The sequence below is a fragment of the Triturus cristatus genome, chromosome 2_2 (genome assembly GCF_964204655.1).
Source record: "Triturus cristatus chromosome 2_2, aTriCri1.1, whole genome shotgun sequence".
In the NCBI taxonomy this organism is placed as follows: Eukaryota; Metazoa; Chordata; class Amphibia; order Caudata; family Salamandridae; genus Triturus; species Triturus cristatus.
The window spans coordinates 319553821-319572322 of NC_140582.1; the positions used below are offsets into that span (position 1 = coordinate 319553821).

General features: G+C 44.4%; 1 long non-coding RNA gene across 1 annotated transcript in view; it reads left to right on the forward strand.

Annotated features, from left to right (window-relative positions):
* Positions 1-6195: 6195 nt before the first annotated feature.
* LOC146862193 (uncharacterized) overlaps positions 6196-18502 on the forward strand; it is a 96901-nt gene continuing 84594 nt past the window's right edge. The window contains exon 1 of the long non-coding RNA XR_014978392.1: positions 6196-6798. This is a non-coding gene — a long non-coding RNA (uncharacterized LOC146862193). The remainder of the gene's footprint in view (positions 6799-18502) is intronic.

Consider the following 18502-nt stretch of genomic DNA (forward strand, 5'->3'; position numbering starts at 1 on the left):
ACGCATGCAGCCTCAACACCGGGAACCCCCCCTCCACTACGACCGGACAGGTAAGAACATTCCTGATGTTGAAAGTTATCCCTGCAGTCTCCGACCCTGTGTCCTGGTGACTAGATCCCAAGTGTCTTGATGTCAAGGGACATCCCTACCTACCTGCCCAGCTGTTGGGTCCTCAAGAAGACTTCTTAGACCGAGCCTGCAGCCTGTATCTGAAGACGACAACCTCTATAGGTTTGTATTCGGCTCCCTACACCGTCAATGCACACTGCACTCGGCCGCCCCTGTGCCCCTGGTGGTGTAGTCTTGGTGCTTACTTGGGACCCCCTTTACCCTCACCTTAACCCTGGGAACTTGTCTTCCAAAACTGAGTGGCCTGTCCGTGAGCAGCCACCAATCAAGGAGCCCACTAACCCCATTGGCTAACTCTGGCAACCTGAACCCTGCACCCGGCCGCCCTAGTGCCGCTGGGGTGCACCTGGAGTGCTAACCTGAACCTTGGAGAACCTTGGATCTACCGTCCAGAACTCAGTTACCAAAACCTTTTACTTACCTGCAAACTTAACAGTGGTTTTTCCTCAATAGGACTGAATTGAATGTTTTTTCTGCCAAAGTACTTAGTGTCACTGTTACTTACCTTGCACATCCAAAGTGCATCAATTCATGCAAAAGTATTACATTGCCTCCCTAAAGTATTTCAGTACCATTTTTAAGCTTGCACTGTAAAAGTACCTGAAAAGTAACTAAAAAGTGATCTAAAGTACTTACAAGTATTCAAAAGAGTTTCCAAGGCGTTTCCAGTGGCGGCTGGTAGGGAACGGTGGTGGGGAAGAGGGGGAGGAGTGTGGGGGTTAGAAAATAAAAAATAAAACTTACCTGGGGTCGCCGTCTCCAGTCGTCATATCTCCTTTCAGCAGGAACCAGGAAGAACACAGCCACCCAGAATCCCCTGACCATTCACAACGCCACCTTATAGCAGTGTTGTGATTGGTGTGAGTGCCCTGGTTTGGTGCTCAGGCTGGGGCTTGGAAGCTGGGCATGTTCTCCACCTAGGCTGTATAATGCAGCTTGTGGTGAACATGCACAGTATGCATGCCAGTTTGGCCAGCCAACCCTCATGCACAGTTAATGTGCAGCCATCACTTCTCCTCCCTCGATGGACATAAGAGGAGCCTGGCCCGCCCCGCCATAACAACCTGGTACTCTGCAGTGCAACGGCAATACTAAAAATAAAATTGTTGTAATAATTACTCCCAATATGATATTAGTCAGGAGAAGTAGTTTATTTGTACGGATCCTTCAGCCTCTCGAAGTGAGATGCCAACGTTCTGTCAACATTCTAACAGGAGCGTCCGCTCCAACATTCTACACAGGGCAAACCAACGAGCGAGGGAAAGGAGGGGGGGAGAGGGGAAAGGGAATTAAGTCAGATTACAACACATCTCCCTGCGGGGCAAGGAAATACACAAGAATAACATTACATATGAACATACCTCAAGGATAGTGGGCAGGAGGATGGAACATTACTTTGCAAAAAATATCCTCCTGGAGCGCCTGTAATGACATTTACTGCAAAGGAAATACACAAGAATAACATTTCAATATGAACATACCTCAAGGATAGGGGGCAGGAGGATGGAACACTACTATGCAAAAATAGCATCCTGGAGCGCCTGTAACAACATATACACCCAACCAAGGTTAGATGAGGAGATACAAAATTGCACTCCCACCACAACCCCCCCCCCCCCCATAATAGCAGCCAACTGACCCAAAAGATGGAGGAAGGCTTAAGGTCCCATTTTGTAGTCCAATTGCCAACTCGGAGGTTTCCGTACCCTAGCCACTTTGAGTTCCCTCCCATCAGGCGTTTCAGGCCTACGAACTTCCTCATAGGTAGGTTTGGAACCAGTGCTAGGACACCTCGCTATGTTGTCCATACTCCACGTGCCTCCATCTTCCAGCACCACTGAATTGTTGTTAACCCGAGTTATCCTCAGTGGCTTAGAAAACGAGGAGAATTTGGACTTTGACAGGGATGGTTTCTTAACCACCACCCACTGGCCTTCACTCCATTTTTTTTGTGAAACTCCCCAACGCTTGTCGTACCTGTGCTTGTACTCTTGTTGGTGTTTGTGAGTTTTCTCCAACACAGCGTCTCTGTCCACCCACACGGGAGTTCCTCCATTTAGCCAGTTGGGAGTGAGTTTGGAACCCGGGTTTCTCCCTTTGAGAGATACGAACGGTGACACTCCAGATACAGCATTAGGTGATGTATGATACGACCACAGCATTTTCCTGATGGCTTCCTCCACCGGAATCTGGGAGCTCAAAGCAAGCTGGATGGTGTCCTTCAGCATCCTGTTCGCCCTTTCAACCAACCCATTGGCTTTGGGACAGTAGAGCGGGGCCTTGATGTGTGAAATGGCCAGAGTGGATAAAAACTGTTTCATTTCCTCTGAAGTGAATTGAACTCCGTTGTCCGTTATTATGACACCTGGTATGCCCTCCTTTGAAAAGGCGTCTTTTAAGAAGTTCAACAACGAAGCAGTGGTGATAGAAGATACCATTCTCGTTACAATCCAATGAGAGTGGTAATCTATAAGAACAAACATGAATCTATGGGATTGGTTAAGTAGATTTAGAGGCCCAATTATGTCCAAACCCACCTTTTCCCATGGCACGGTAGAGACCTCCACGGGGATCAACGGTGCTTTGCGGACAATTTTGGTTTTGTCACAACTACTACAGGCTGTGCAATTCTTCACTTGGTCCTCCACTAGCGAATCCATCCCAGGGAACCAGTAGTGCTGCCTGATTTTGCTTTTCGTCATGCTCCTCCCTGGGTGACCTTCATGGGCAATCTGTATTAACCTTTCATACATGTTTTTTGGAGGAATGATCTTACTCCCTCTGCATATTTGGTTCTTAACAAGGGACAGTTCGTCTTGCACCGGCCAAAAATGGCGCATGGACTCTGGCACCTCATGCTTGTTAGCAGGCCACCCCTTGCTTATCAAATTCCTCAGTGTAGCGAAATCACTGTCCTCACTCACGGATTTCTCCCACTCCTCTGGATTGATGGCTGGAATTTCAACCAAGAGGATGGTCTCCTCAGGTGGGTTATCCAACAGGTTCCCATTGGTCGCTGGTAGTCTGGAGAGACAGTCCGCCTATTCTCACTTCCTGGAACGTATACCATGGTGTAGTTGAACCCTTGTAGACTCAACACCCATTTGGATATACGAGGAGTGGTAATTTCCAACCGTTTAGTGGAGAATAACGGTATCAAGGGTTTGTGGTCCGTCCTCAATACGAACGGGATGCCCCATAGGAAATACTTGAAATGGTTTATGGCCCAGTAGCATGCCAATGCTTCTTTTTCTATCGTCGAGTAGTTCAGCTCGGCATCTCTCAGAGTTCTAGAAGCAAAAGCGATCACAGTTTCCTGGCCGTTAGTCCTCTGCGTCAGGGAAGCTCCCAAACCCTTCGCGCTGGCGTCTGTGGTGAGAGTAGTTCTGGCATTGGGATTGAAAGCACTCAGAATCGGTGCATCAACGATGGCTTCCTTAATGAGTTGGAAAGCTGATTGGTGATCTTGATTCCAAATAAATTCGGACCCTTTCTTCAATAACTCTCTGAGGGGATGCACCTGATCCGCAAAGTTTTTGATGAACTTCGACGTGTATTCCGCCAACCCCAGGAATGATTTGAGTTCCTCCTTGTTTGTGGGTGCAGGAGCTAGTTTGATGGAGTCCACCAGGCTGGATTTAGGTTTGATTCCCTCGCTCGAGATGGTGTGGCCAAGATAGACTACTGATTCCACCCCGATTTTACATTTGTCCTTCTGAGTGGTGAAACCTGCCTCACTAAGTCTGGTCAACACTGCTTCTAGCGTTCTATTGTGTTCCTCAGCTGACGAACCGTGAATCAGGATGTCGTCCTGGAAACATAGAACGTTTTCCAAGCCTTGCAGAATGTGTTGCATGACGCGTTGAAACACAGCAGCCGCAGATGCCAGGCCAAAGGGTAATCTGGAAAACTGGTAAGCTCCATGTGGGGTTATGAAGGAAGTGAGGGGCTTAGAGTCTGGATGAAGAGCGACCTGGTGGTACGCCGAGGATAGATCTAGGACTGTGAAGACTTTGGCCCCATGGATGGCTGACAGCATTTCATTGATGTTGGGGAGGGGATGTCGGTCGACCCAAATGTTAGAGTTCAAGTCCCTGAGGTCAACACACAGACGAATCCCTTTGTTACTCCCTTTGGCCGCTACCACAATGGGCGCCAACCATTCAGAACTCTCGATCCTCTCAATGATCTTGCACTCTTCCAATCTGTCCAGCTCCTTCTTAAGCGGTTCCCTCGTCAGCAGTGGGATAGACCTAGGTTTGTGGATGATAGGTCTGGCATTGGCTTTAAGTCTGATTTTGTGGAGAAAGCCTTTTAGGAGTCCGAGTTTATCAGTAAACACCTCCGGGAATCGATTGCATATTTCCATTCCAACGTTGACCCTGTCGATCAGGTACACAGGTTCCGGTGCGTTGGGGTCTAGTTTGATTCCTAAATCCTTTTGGTGCTTCCACCCCAGCAGGTTGGAACCATTCCTCGTGATGTAGACTTTTCCCACGGTTGATCTACCTTTAAAGTTGATGTTCATGAGTCTCATTCCAACCAGTGGTATGGGATCTTGATTATAACCCCCTGGTTTAATGTCTGGAGGTAAAAGGCTAGATACATTTGTTCCCGAATTGGCCAGGAATGTGGCTTCATTAACGAGGGTATATGGAGAACAAGAGTCTGTGTAAACCTCATACATAACGTTGTCCAGAAATATTTCGCACTTGGGGTAGGAAGTGCTGTTACCTTCTGAAAAACTGGACACCTGGAAAACTATATCCTCACTTGGTTGCTGTTGGTCCAGCTCACTGCTTATCATGTGGGTGACAGTGTTTTTTGCACTGTGGCATAATTTTGAGAAATGGCCTCTTTTCTTGCATTTGCTGCACAAAACTCCCTTTGCAGGACAGCTTACGCTGTTGGCCAGATGATTGGGATTTCCACATCTGTAGCATTTTAACTTATTTCCTGATGCAGTGTGTACTTCAGGGCTGGACGGTGAAGGTTTGCGTTTGTGGTCTCTACTGGAGATCTTGTGTATGTTGTTTTCCGCTACTTGTTTTACCTCCACAGCCTCTTTCATCTCATTCATACAGTAAGCTGTATGTTCTATGCTCTTAGCGATGTCAATGGCACATTTTAAATCAGGGGCTTCTGCAAGAAGTCTTTCTTGGATCTTCTTGTTACAGGTACACCTTACAAGCTGATCTCTAATTAGTGACTCAGTTAACATCCCAAACTCACATGTTGAGGCTAAACCTCTCAGAACAGCAATATAATTTATAACTTTCTCATTTTTCCCTTGAATGCGCATACAAAATTTGTGGCGTTCTAATACAATATTAATTTTGTCACCAAATTGAGCTTCTAGTTTCAACAGTGTTAGCTGATACACATCCCGTTGGGCCTCCCCTTCGCCCCCATCACCCTCATGTGCATCTTCAACCATTGAATCCGGTAGGTCATCAAAGATATCTCTCCCTTGCTTCCCCAGGTTATGCAGTAGAACATGTTGTTTCCGCACCGCAGAAAACCTGTCACCCCCAATTGCTATTAGGTATGATTCAAACAGATTTACCCATTTTTTCCATGGGATCACAGGATCCCCACTCTCATCCAGAAACGGAGGGGGTTGAGACATTGAAAGGGCAGACATGGCGGAGATAGGAAGAAAAACGCAGATCCAGGGAAGAGGAAGACAGAAGGAGGAGAAGAGGTAGAAGAAATGAGGAATATAAAAGAGCGAGTGGAAAGGCTGACACTGGAAAAACCCCAGAGGAGAATGTGATAATAACAATAACCAAAGTCCACACCCCTACGAAATGAACAGACTGAGGGGCAAAGTACAGAATAAAATACTGAAATACGTGAGCTGAGCCTGTCAGCGAAAATTTCACAGCAGGCAGGATGAGCTTTGAAGAAAATCAAGGTGCGCTGTGCTATTTCCCCAGCAGGGGGAGCAGCGTAGAAGGAACAGGGAGCAGTGTCTGACTGGCGAGCAGCCTCACAGGAGTTCAGTCAGAAAAACACCAGAAACAGCAGGAAACAGGAAATGCCTGAAGGGGAGACGACGTCGCTTCAGTTCTGACTGGAAAACGAAGCTCTTGCCACCTGTATCTCACCACGCGAAGAGCAGCTCAAACGTCCCCTCAGTTACACACTTCTTGCGGCAAAACACAATCCATGGGAATAATTGCGCTGCAGTCCACCACGTGAGTAAACTATGTATGGCTCGTGATGACTGAGGCAGTGGCAAAACGAATGGCACCACAGCTGGGACTAACTTGCATGGGACCGAAAGCGGGTCTAAGGTGCTCTCAAACCCCCACACTGACAACAGCGGTCAAAATACGACTTTGCCGGAGCCAACAGCAAGCGTTCACGTGAGGCACACAGTCAGTTTCTCTTTATAATAAAGCGGCACCACAAGAGGAACTGGCACGGAACAAATGGCGGGACAACAAGTCTCTCATCGCATCACAGCCTACCGCTTATTGCAGGCAGCAAAGTCCGGGAACAGCTCCACGCCTCAGGGCTCCGGTGACAGTCCGCTGTGTGGTGAACAGATGAAAGCTGACCCCCGTAAAAACAGCACCAGACGGATGACGGCTAAATTGAAGAATCCAGTGCCAGGAGAGGCGGAAAGGCGCTGGGGGAAGGATCCGGACCGTCCCCAGTACGGTAAGGCAGCTCGTCGCCAAAATTAATGTTGTAATAATTACTCCCAATATGATATTAGTCAGGAGAAGTAGTTTATTTGTACGGATCCTTCAGCCTCTCGAAGTGAGATGCCAACATTCTGTCAACATTCTCACAGGAGCGTCCGCTCCAACATTCTACACAGGGCAAACCAACGAGCGAGGGAAAGGAGGGGGGAGAGGGGAAAGGGAATTAAGTCAGATTACAACACAAATGATAATAAAGTTTCGTAATTATCATTTTATTTTTTGTTTGCACTGCTTTAAAGCAGTGGGTCAAAGCTCCTCTGCCATAGTGGAGTAACCGCCCATGGGTGTTTCCTATACTGCAAAGTAACTTGTATGCTTTTACAAAATCAGTACACAGGGCCGGACTGGGAACTCAAACTGGCCCTGGCAAAGTGCTTGTCCGGCCCCCCGGGGTTTTGGGGGTGTAGTCAAGCTGTTTGCCAGGGCCGGTTTCGTCCGATTTTTTTACAGGGACCAATAGTGCAGCTATGCTGTAAAAACGTCCCTGTAACAAAAACGGCCCCCCAGGGGCCCAAAACTGGCCCCCCACACTGGCAACCCACCGGGGAAATGCCCGGTGCCCACTATGGGCCAGTCTGGCCCTGAGTACACACTATATTTTGAAAAGAGTTATTGTTTTGAAAGTATCTCTTACCTGCTACTAAGTAGAACTTGATTCTAGTAATAAAAATAACAAAATAACACCTTTTTTATAAAAACCATTGGTCTGGATTCAGTCTTTGAGTGTGTGACATCATTTCTTGCCTGAGTGTGTACAACGAATGCTTAACACTACCGTCTGATAAGCTTGTCTGCTCAACCACAAAAGAGAGTAAGGTATTATCTACATTAGCCTCTGCTATACCTTTGGGGATCCACAGGACTCTGTGCACACTATACCTTTCTTTGGTATAGTATTTACAGAGCCAGCTTCCTATATCTACCATGAGATGTGAAGCGCTTCCAGAAATGAGGAACAAAAGGGTCTGATAGTGGGAGGAGATATGACCTCCTCCAACAGGCTGGCCAGAGGGCTGTGGCCACAGAGGGCTCAGCTTCAAAGAGGCTGTCATCTGTGATAGGCAAATGTGAGTCACACTGTAGCCTATCTGCTCCTTTCTGTGCACAGACAGGCTAGCATTTCACAAGGGGGGGGGGGGGGGCTGTTCAAGACCGGTTTTACAGGAGTGATGGCTCATTATACTGGAAACACAGCAGGGTTGTGCCCATACTCTGACCCAGGGAGGAAAGTTCCCAACATCTTGGATTTGGCCAGAAGGATGCACAGTGGAATTGTTTAGTGCCAAATCCCCATGAAATGGGTAGGCATGCCACGGAATTTTTACCCAATTGGATTGGAAGTCCTCCCCCCTACAAGCTCGATCTTGGCATAAAAGTGGCACCCCTGGCAACCAGCCTCTGATCATTGCTTGACTCGGAAAGAGCAGAAGAAGTACTGCACCTGCTGAACCTCAAAAACAAAGGCTGCAGTAAGGAAGGCTGCACCTGCTGCAAAACAGGACTTCATAAAGACAAGGGAAGGGCTGCTCTGCTGTTGAACCTATGGCAAGATACCCAAAGGTTGGATCCTGCTTCAATATTTTTCTCTAGGTATAAGTATCACAGGATTGCCCCCAATTCTCGTGATTATGTTTATCAAATCATATTGCACTTTGTGCTGCGTTTCAATTATGTGCACATTTTAAACATTAGTGGTTCTGGAATATTTTTGTTTTACATGTTTAGGTGGCTACATCTCTTCCGCACTCTACAAAACAGGGTGGAGAAAGTCTAACAATGGAATAGAAATACCTACAAACAGTTATGTCAAAATATGTTATGCAGATTTGTAGAGAGCACTATCACCCGGGAGGGTATAGTGGTGCTAAGCATGTGTGAATCTAGCCACACCCAGGGCCTAGCGGGACTACTCGAAAAAGACAGGTCTTCAGTTTCTTGTGGAATTCATGAAGTGAGGAGGAGGCTCACATGTGTAAATGCAGGTTGATACACCCTTTAGAAGCGATGTAGGAGAAGATTTGCATCTGGTTTTCTTTATGTGTGGGATGTGCACAAGTAGGAGTCCTGACGAGTGGAAGTGTCTGGAAGGTTTGTGACAACAAATGCGATTGTTGAGGTATGCTAGGACAGTGTTATGTAGTGCCTTAAAAGTGTGGGTGAGGAGTTTGTATTGTTCTCATTTGTGAAAAGGGAGGCAGTGGTGTTCCCTCAGGTGTAGTGGGATGTCGGTGCAGCGTGTGAGGTTGAGAGGGGTTCTGATTTCCAAGTTCTGAATGGTCTGCAGCATTCTGGTAAGTTTTTATTGATCCTGGCTTAGAGGGTGTTCCCATAGTCCAGCTTGCTTGTGAACAGGGCATGCATAACAGTTTTCAAGGTGCTGATTGGGAGCAATTTGAAAATCTTCCTCAGCATCTTCAGGGTATGGAATCATGAGGCTGTGACGGCATTGACTTGGGTGGTTCTCTCACATGTGCTGTCAATGATGATCTTGAGGTTCTTGGTGTGGGAGGTGGTGATGGGTGTCAGTCCTAGCTCTGTTGGCCACTAGGTGGAGTCCCACTGTGTTGTTGGTGTTTAGCTTTAGACAGTTGTCTTCATCCAGTGGGTAATTTCAGTCATGCAGGCATTGAACTTGATTCATGTACTGGGTGTCGTGTCCGTGAGGGAGAAAATGAGTTGCATGCCTTTGGCATAGGAGAGGACGTAGATGTGAGAGTGGATGATGCTGGCTAGAGGGATCATGTATGCATTGAAGAGGATCAGGCTCAGGGCGAATCTTTGTGTACAGTGCCAGGCTGACTGACTGGGTCCTTCGAGTCAGGAAAGAGCAGATCCACTGGAGTTTGTGTCCTTGTATTCCAATGTTGTGTAGGTGTTGGATAAGGATGGAGTGGGAGACTGTATCAAATAATGCATAGAGGTATAGGGGGATAAGAGGCGGTGTGTCTCCTCTATTCATAGTCATGCTGATGTCATCCATGGCGGTGATGAGGGCAATTTCCGTGCTATGGTTGGATCTGAAACCATACTGAGTGGTGTTGAGGAGTCAGTGGTCATTGAGATATTCGGTTAGGTGTGTATAGTTAGGACTCCTAACTTTAGGACTCCTAAATGCCTTCTGTGAATACCGAAAGTCTTAAAAATAGGATTTTTCTCAATTTAGTAGTCCTAAGTTTAGGACTCCTAACTTTAGGACTCCTAAATGCCTTCTGTGAATACCGAAAGCCTTAAAATTAGGATTTTTCTCAGTTTAGAAGTCCTAAGGTTAGGACTCCTAACTTCACAACTACTAAACTGAGAAAAATCCTAATTTTAAGGCTTTCGGTATTCACAGAAGGCATTTAGGAGTCCTAAAGTTAGGAGTCCTAACTATACTACTACTAATCTGAAAAAAATCCTAATTTTAAGACTTTCGGTATTCACAGAAGGCATTTAGGAGTCCTAAAGTTAGGACTCATAACTTCTGTGAATACCGAAATGAGTAAGTGCCTTCTGTGAATACCAAAATGAGTAAGTGCCTTCTGTGAATACCAAAATGGTAGTAAGTTTAGGATTTTGTCTTAAGTTAGTTCTGTGAATCGGGCACAAGGGCTCTGCCATGGCAGGTCTGTGCCATGTTCAAAGGGCTACTGAAGTGGGTAGCACAATCAGTGCTGCAGGCCCATTAGTCACATTTAATGTAAAGGCCCTGTGCACATGTAGTGCCACTTTACTAGGGACTTAGAAGTAAATTAAATATGGCAATTTGGTGTAAGGCAATATTACCATGTTTTAAGCAGAGAGCACAAGCACTTTAGCACTTGTTAGCAGTGGTAAAGTGCAGAGTCCTAAGGCCAACAAAAACATATTCAGCAAAAGTAGGAGGGGGAAGGCAAAACGTTTGGGGATGACCCTGTAGAAAGGGCCAAGTCCAACAATACACAAATGTGTAACTGTGCACGATTTTTTACTGGTTTCTTTAAAAAGATGTATGGGCACTTATCTAAGCCTGTGTGGATACACTGCAAGTGCTGAAATGGCATATGTCCTTCCGGTAACCTATTTTGTATTCTTTCCTTCTCCACCCCCTTTCCTATTGGTCCTGTACCAGTAGATATGGCTCTTTTGCCCTATGACAGATCTCGTTTTCCAACACACCCACACACTTGTACAGACATACATATGTCACAATAGAGTCACATGCTCTTTAACTGCTGTGGGGGCGGGGATCTGACGCAGGTTGCCCGTCCATACCCAGAAAGTTAAATTATTTTCATGAAATCTGCTGGTTGTGCTTAAACCATTGTGGTGTCCTGCTGACGACACATTTGAGGTTTGGCAAGTAACTGAAATTCAGTGGAGTTCTTTGCAGTTCGTCAGAGGCGATTGCACCATCATTGGTTGGCAGCCTTGCAGAAGTTATCTTGAGTTTATTGGCCTCTGCTGAATAATCAGAGATAAGCGTTCAAGTGCAAGACTGTGTATAGAATGAGCGATAAGGAACCCTCCTTAACTGCAAACTTTCCCTTAGCATGCTCCACAAACCTGGGGCAGGTTGCCTATCTTCTTTTAAAGGTGAAACAATAACTAAATGCATTATTTGTTATAGCTGTGAAGTTATGTTTTTTTAACCAAAGGCAACATGTTCTGTAATCCGCAGAGAACGTGACCAGGGATTGTTAAAATAGTAAGTCCTTGAAATGCATTTCAATCACAAGCCATTAGCGGTTCTACTCTGGCCTCATCTGTGGTTTTTGATACCGGTTGCTATTGCTCATTTTTCTTCACTCACCAAGTACTTGCAACAAGACGTTCCCAGTGACTTCCTCATACTCGAATGTCAGTGAAAGCTGTTATTGTAACCTCCAGATTCATCTTCCTGATGGGCTAATAAACCTCATAGCTGGCTTACTTTCACTACCTCTCTGAGCCCTTTAGTCTTAGGGTTGGGACCAGATTAGAAATGTATAAGCAAACAGCATGAATAACATATAGAATTATAGATGGATAACAGTGAATTACTGGGATTTTTTTTCACTGAGAGGTTATGAGTGATATGAAATAGACAATGAGAGGGAAGCTTGACTTATCTATGAAGTCACTCAGAACCTCAAGTCGCAGCTGGCCGGGAACTCGGCTCAATTTGAGCCTGACCGTGTGGACAGTAGGTTGGATAAACTAACCAGGTTTGTCCTGGTAAAAGATTTTACCTTCTGACTTAATTCTTTTAAGTCCCAAGCAACCATGGGAGAACACTTATGAGGCCCCCAGGATCTCAGGGGAGGAACGTAGACACTGACAGAGTTTTTAAGTAGAGGATAACAGCAGGGTTTTGAATGCGCAAAAATATCTCCTCTGAACTTCATAGAATATTTAGAATGGGGGTTGAGGGCATCCTGTTACACCATACTGTCAAAACCTGCTTGGCAGCTCTGTTGAACCACATGTATGTAACATTTGGGGCACAATTGAACGGGAGAGAACAGGATACCAAAACAATTCTTGTGGCTGTCTGGTTGCTCAAGGACTCTGCTTTTGTCCTACCAGAAGACTTCTGACTCTGTGTTTGTTGTGGGGATAGTATCTGCTTCAAACTGATTTAAGTGTTAGTGCTTATGAGCATGTTTTCACTGCAGTTTAACAAATAAAACCTGCCGCCTCATGTGCATTTGGAATAGTACCATTTTAAGAAGAACAACAGGGGGCTCCATATTCTTAAAGAGCTGCCTCACTGTTGTCTTCTTCTTCTTTTGCTATGGTTGTGGGCATTGTTCTTTTGGCGTGTCCTTAGAAATGGGCGTCTAATAAGGATGTGAAGATGGAGGCTTAATTTGGCTTTAGAACTGGAATGATTTATTTAATTTTTTTATTTCGATAGTAGTGTTATCGCAGGGACCTAGCCCTAGAGCAGCAGAGTGCTATACATGCAACTGGAAGAAAACATATAACATTGCATTGATGAGAGGAATGGAAAAGAGGAAATTAGACTAATGTTAGTTAGATAGAAATATTTTGAAGAGGTGGGTTATTAGTTCCCTCCATAAGAGTAGGAGGTTCTGGTTTAGTCTAATATGACCAGGGAGAGAGTTCCAAAGCCTTTGGGTTAGGCAGGAAATAATCTTTTTGATGTTTTTGCTCTTTAAAATACTGTAATTTCCAGCATTAGTGAGCTTTTGTTTCTAGTTTTTCAGCAGCCTCTGGTGAGTTGAAGTTTGTCGTTCAGATATGAAGGGTGGCCTGTATATAATGCTTTATGGGTTAAGCAAGCAATCTTAAAGTCAATGTGCCCTTACAGAATGAACCAGTAAAGGTGCCTTAGAACAGGTGTGAAATAGTATGGTTTTTTAGCTCCTCTGACTAGATGAGCAGCTGCATGTAACACCTATTATTGGGGCACCAGGGTGGATTCAAGAGGCCTGCCAAGACTGCATTTCCTCTATCCAAATGGCTCCGTACTAGGGCCTCTATTGTTGACCTGAAGTCTGAGTGAGGAATGTACGATTTTATTTTTCTGAGCAGGTGGAGTTGAAAAGAGAAGCCTCTTGCCAATTTGGTGATGTAGGCTGGTAGGTCAAGACGTTGGTCTATGAGAAAGGCCAGAGATTTGTTATGAGGAACTAGATTGCAGAAATGCCTGTCACATATCAAAATGAGGTAGAGAAACACTGAAGCAAAGAGCAGACATTTGGTTTTAGTTGAATTCAATTTTAGAGAGAGAATATCCAATTGGTTATCTTTTTGAGGAAGATATTTAGATTGGCTATGCTAGCTGGGTTGAGACCCTGCGGTAGAGTTAACAGCATATTGGCGTATATGGATGTTGTTATCTGTAGTTATTGTGGCTAAAGGCTCCGCATAGAGTTTAAAGCGGTATGAACCTTGAGGACTGCCACATTTGACCAGGATGGTGGGTGATTAGAAATTTAAGATAAAAGAGTTTAGTTTTAGACTCTACTTTTGTTGTACTTGGCCCTTTCTGCAGCATCATCTTCAAACATTTTGTCTTCACCCTCCTGTTTTTTAACCCATTTTTGTTGGCTTTTTTGACTCTGCCTACTTTACCACTGCTAACTAGTTCTAAAGTGCTTGTGCTCGCTCCTTTATATGATAGAAATTGGCTTACATCAAATTCACACATTTAATTTACTTGTAAGTCCCTGGAAAAGTGGTAATACATGTACCCAAGGCCTATAAATTAAATGCTACTAGTGGGCCTGCAGCACTCATTGTGCCACCCACTTACGTAGCTCTTTCAACCTGTCTTAGGACTGTCATTGCAGCCTATGGAGCACATTACTTACCTTTGGTAATGCATTATCTGATAGAGACAGGATCTAGCCGCAGAATCCTTACTTTAGAATCCTCCTCAGGTGCAAGACTGGTTCCGGAAAATTCTTCCCATAGCACATCTGCAGAATGTGTCATGCGACTCCGTATCGACGTCGTCCTGCGGATTTGATGTCTCCAGAGTCTATATAACCCCCTTGCTGATGCGTTGACGTCAGTTTCTTCCGTGACTGTTTTCTGCACCCAAAACATGGAGCCACATATAGAAACTGTCTATTGAAATAGTGTGCTAAAATAATAGATACCGTGGCATAAAAAAATCACAGAATTGGTTTTTTAAATCAGGATGTGAATTTCCATAATGAAATCCCTGAGACAAAAGAAGACTCAGTTTGCAGAGCAGGATGGGTGGAAGGGTCATTAGTAATCTGCGGCTAGATTATGTCTCTCCCAGATAATGCATTACCGAAGGTAATTAACTTGTTCATCTGATAGAGACATCTAGCAGTAGATTTCTTACTATAGAATCAGATATCAAAGCAACATCAACCTTGGAGGAGGGTCTGTGAACTGAGACCATTAAAAGTCTCTTACTAGAATGAAACCTGTCTAGAAAAAGACCGGACATTCATAATAATTTAGGGGAGCAACAACAACATACTGTACCACGCATAAATCTGTGGAAGGAGCCACGTGAAAGTAAAGTTGTAAGACATTAAAAGAAAAACATGGGACTCAAATTATCCACGTTAGGATGACAAATCTGTGTCAGAAGTCAACTATCAATATGAATATAATACTCTTTGCATCCATAATGGGATCCAAGCTCAGGCATGCTCATCCCATAATAACTGTGGAAGGGACCACAGTAATAAAAGTCATAAAAACATTAAAAGCATGAGGACATATCACCCATGACAATAAGACAATGCTGCCAAAAGAACCTAAGAATATAAACCTATTCGCTCTTATGTCCAGACCCGAACTGTGTATTAGATACTTGTGGAACACAGAGCCGCAGGCCATGCCACTGAACAATACCTCTATGCCATATAAAGTCCTGTCCTAGCCAAAAGTGCCCTGTAAAAGTACTGAGAAAGGTATTTTCGCGTGTAGAAAGCATAAAGAATGGTCTATTAAGAAGTCAAAGACAACAATAGAAACTATTGGCATAGAAGAAGTCTTTCCCTAGAAAAAATAACTTCAGAAGATATAAATACTTCAAGGATATCCCTAATAAATGTAGTGACCTAGGAGTAGGAGTAAAATAAATAAATGCCTATGTACCAACAAAAAAAATGCAGATATATATATATTAAAATAAAGCCCAATAATCAGTTAGACAATACTGACATAACAGTATGGAAGTTTTAGTATGGATACCACTTAGGAAAGCAACAGCCATCCAACACGTCAGATTATGCAAGCTGCCTGAGACACCACAATTAATCAATAGTGGTATAAAGTGGTATAATACATTATGTATGAAAAAGAAACATTGATAGCCCATTGACAATCAAGGTTAGTACTTGACGTTACTCGAGGGGCAGATGACCATCTGCAGGTGATCAGGAGGTCCCCTATCTGGAAACCGTATAATTTAAAGTATTCCTCAAGAAAATGAATCCAACTGACCCATAAAACAAACCTCGGTTTGTATATTCCAACTAGGGACAGCACTTCGCAAAGTGTGTACTCTAACTACAAACAACTAGCGTCTGTTAAATGACAAAAACTGTTTGTCACCTCGCAGAGCAACAATCTTGTAATATAGTAATAAAACTTTTCAACAAAATATAAAAGCTATGAGCCTATCCCCCATATGAATCAAAGTCTTCTACAAAAAGTAGAAGCTCTGATGCAAATGCCTATTCCCCTCATGTATCTATGTAAACAAACATGCATAGAGAAGAGAAGATTAGAGGGAAATTTCTTTCAGAAAAGAAGAAAAAAGTTAACTAATATCTCAAAGCATCAAAACAATTCCAAAAGAGTCAAGAAAATGAAGAATTCTTTACAACAGAGCGATATAATTGACCGAGAGACCATTGTCTCCCTGGACACCTATAGTAGCTGGACATAATCCTAGGAAAACAACACAATAATGTCCAAAGAACATGTAAAAACCAAGTATGTCTACACAAAAGTATAGAATAGTCAAGCAAACTTTAATGGCCATAGGACAGTACGTGAAGAGCAAATCATATAGGGCCTAATTACAATTTTGTGCCACGATGTGGAATTCTGTGATGTGGATTGGATTTTGGTGGTGTGTTGTGTAACTGTGTTGTGAGTTGAATTATGTGGTTTGGTATTGAGTTATGTGAAGTGGATTGGAAATGTGTGGAGTTGAATTGTGTGTCGTGGATCTGTGTGGATGGCTCAGACTTTTTGGTGATGTATAGGCTTTTCGACCGACATTGCAGGTTTAAACTCCGACCGCTGCATTACAATGACGTCGCATTGCAATCCAACTCCATTCCGAAGGGCTCAAAGAGCCAGTCGGCCAGTCGGAAAGGCCTCAGAATCCCTTAAGGAAGGCGTTTGCGCCGTCGGGATTATGATGGCCCTTTTCAAAAGCAGTTTCATGTTGGCCTTTCCGATATGGAACTGCTGTCAGAAAGTGCCTTTGGAGGCCCCCCTAGCAGAGGCCCCTTGCCCCCTGGCCCTCCGCTTGTGGCCCCTCTCTCTGCACTATGTGCCAGGCACTGTGAGGTGCCTGCCACACTGTGCAGGAATATTTCAAAACTTCCATTTATCAATGGGAGCTTGTGCTGCGGGTGGTTTCGGCCTGCTGCACAAGCTCCCATTGAAAAATTGAAGTATGCGACAGCACCATGAGCGGACGCATCCTAATTGCGGTGTTGGAACCACCGACCTAGGGTCGGTCAGTTCCAAATCCATGGCGATGTCGGTCGGAGGCAACTCCGACCGCAATCATAACGATGCCCTTAGTGCCTTAAGGCGCACAAGATGATGACCTTTTAGTTTACAGTGCACAAAATCTAGCAAAAGCAGAGAACTGTTATTATCAATCATATGGAATATAATCTAATGCAAGGTCGTGCCAGGGGAAAGCAGAACCCACATAAATTAGTAATGCAGGCTTCAAGCTACCAGATGGAAATTTGCGAACAACACCCTCAGTGCTGAACTACCCCATCAATGGCACCTCACCCTAATGTTTATCAAGACTAATAAGAGGATCATTACAAACAAACACTGTCTACAAAGGGCAGATCATATATAGTGAAACTCCATGGCGTTACAAATATCAAAAGTACTTTTATAAGGCGTACTAAACCCCACAAATTATTATATCGTTCGTCAGAAAAAATAACCATACCCAGAGGGTTGAACTCTGCACCCTTAAATGAGGGTCTGATAGTACACAAGTTGAGCAATCCTTGCTCAGCATATATACATTTATAAATGCTCACCAAAGCATACAAACAATAATCCACCTCGAGTAAGGGACATACCATGAAGGCATCAACTTTTGAGCTTAAGCTCCTGGTCACAGTGAAGAAAATGCAAGCCTACACGGTATCAAGTAAAAATCAAACCCAACTAAACAGCTGAAAAAATTTCTGCGACAGAGCTGAAGTGTAAATTCACCGCTTCTACACTGAGTCATAAATAACAATGAAGAAAGCCACTTGTCGCTTTCTATCTTGAAAGAATATGACTCCACTTAAAAGGAGTTCTTCAGAATAGATGCACTCAAAAAGAAAAAATCTAACCAGAACATTCAAAGAAATGTCTTGGCAGTTTTGTCACACCAACCAGCTCTGAATCGTTGTAAAGCAGTATCAGCATATACACCATACAAATGTACACCATCAATGGCACATCTTTGAGGCAATTCGGTACAGCCTCTGAAACCTTAGATTGGTGCAGCCATGCATGTCTGTGCAGCGCAACTGACTGAGCCATAACTCTACATACTGAATCAGATGGTGAATGCAGCCGCCTCCCAGCCATTTTGTGTGTCACTTGTAGGAGCCCACTTCTGGCCTCCTCTGGAAGAGAAGGCAGCAGTTGCACCACATAAAGCATGAGAAAATCTGCCCAAAAAACAAGCTATGTTTAGCGACCTCAAGGCTGAACTGACAGAAGAGAATATATTCTTCCCACTGTGTTCCAGCCATCTGGACTCTTTATTTGTGGAACCAAGGGTAGGACAGTAGGGTCAGGTAAAGCCATAGCAGCCTGTACCACCAGTCATTTCATGGTTGAATGACACAAGAGACAAAGTGGGTCCCCGGGGAAGGTTGATGTCTATGGGCTACATCCCAGTCAACTGCAGCTCCCTTAACAGGTTTCGCCCAAACTCCTAACAAAATGTCATATAGAGACTCATTATAAGGGAGTAAGGGCACAACTCCCAT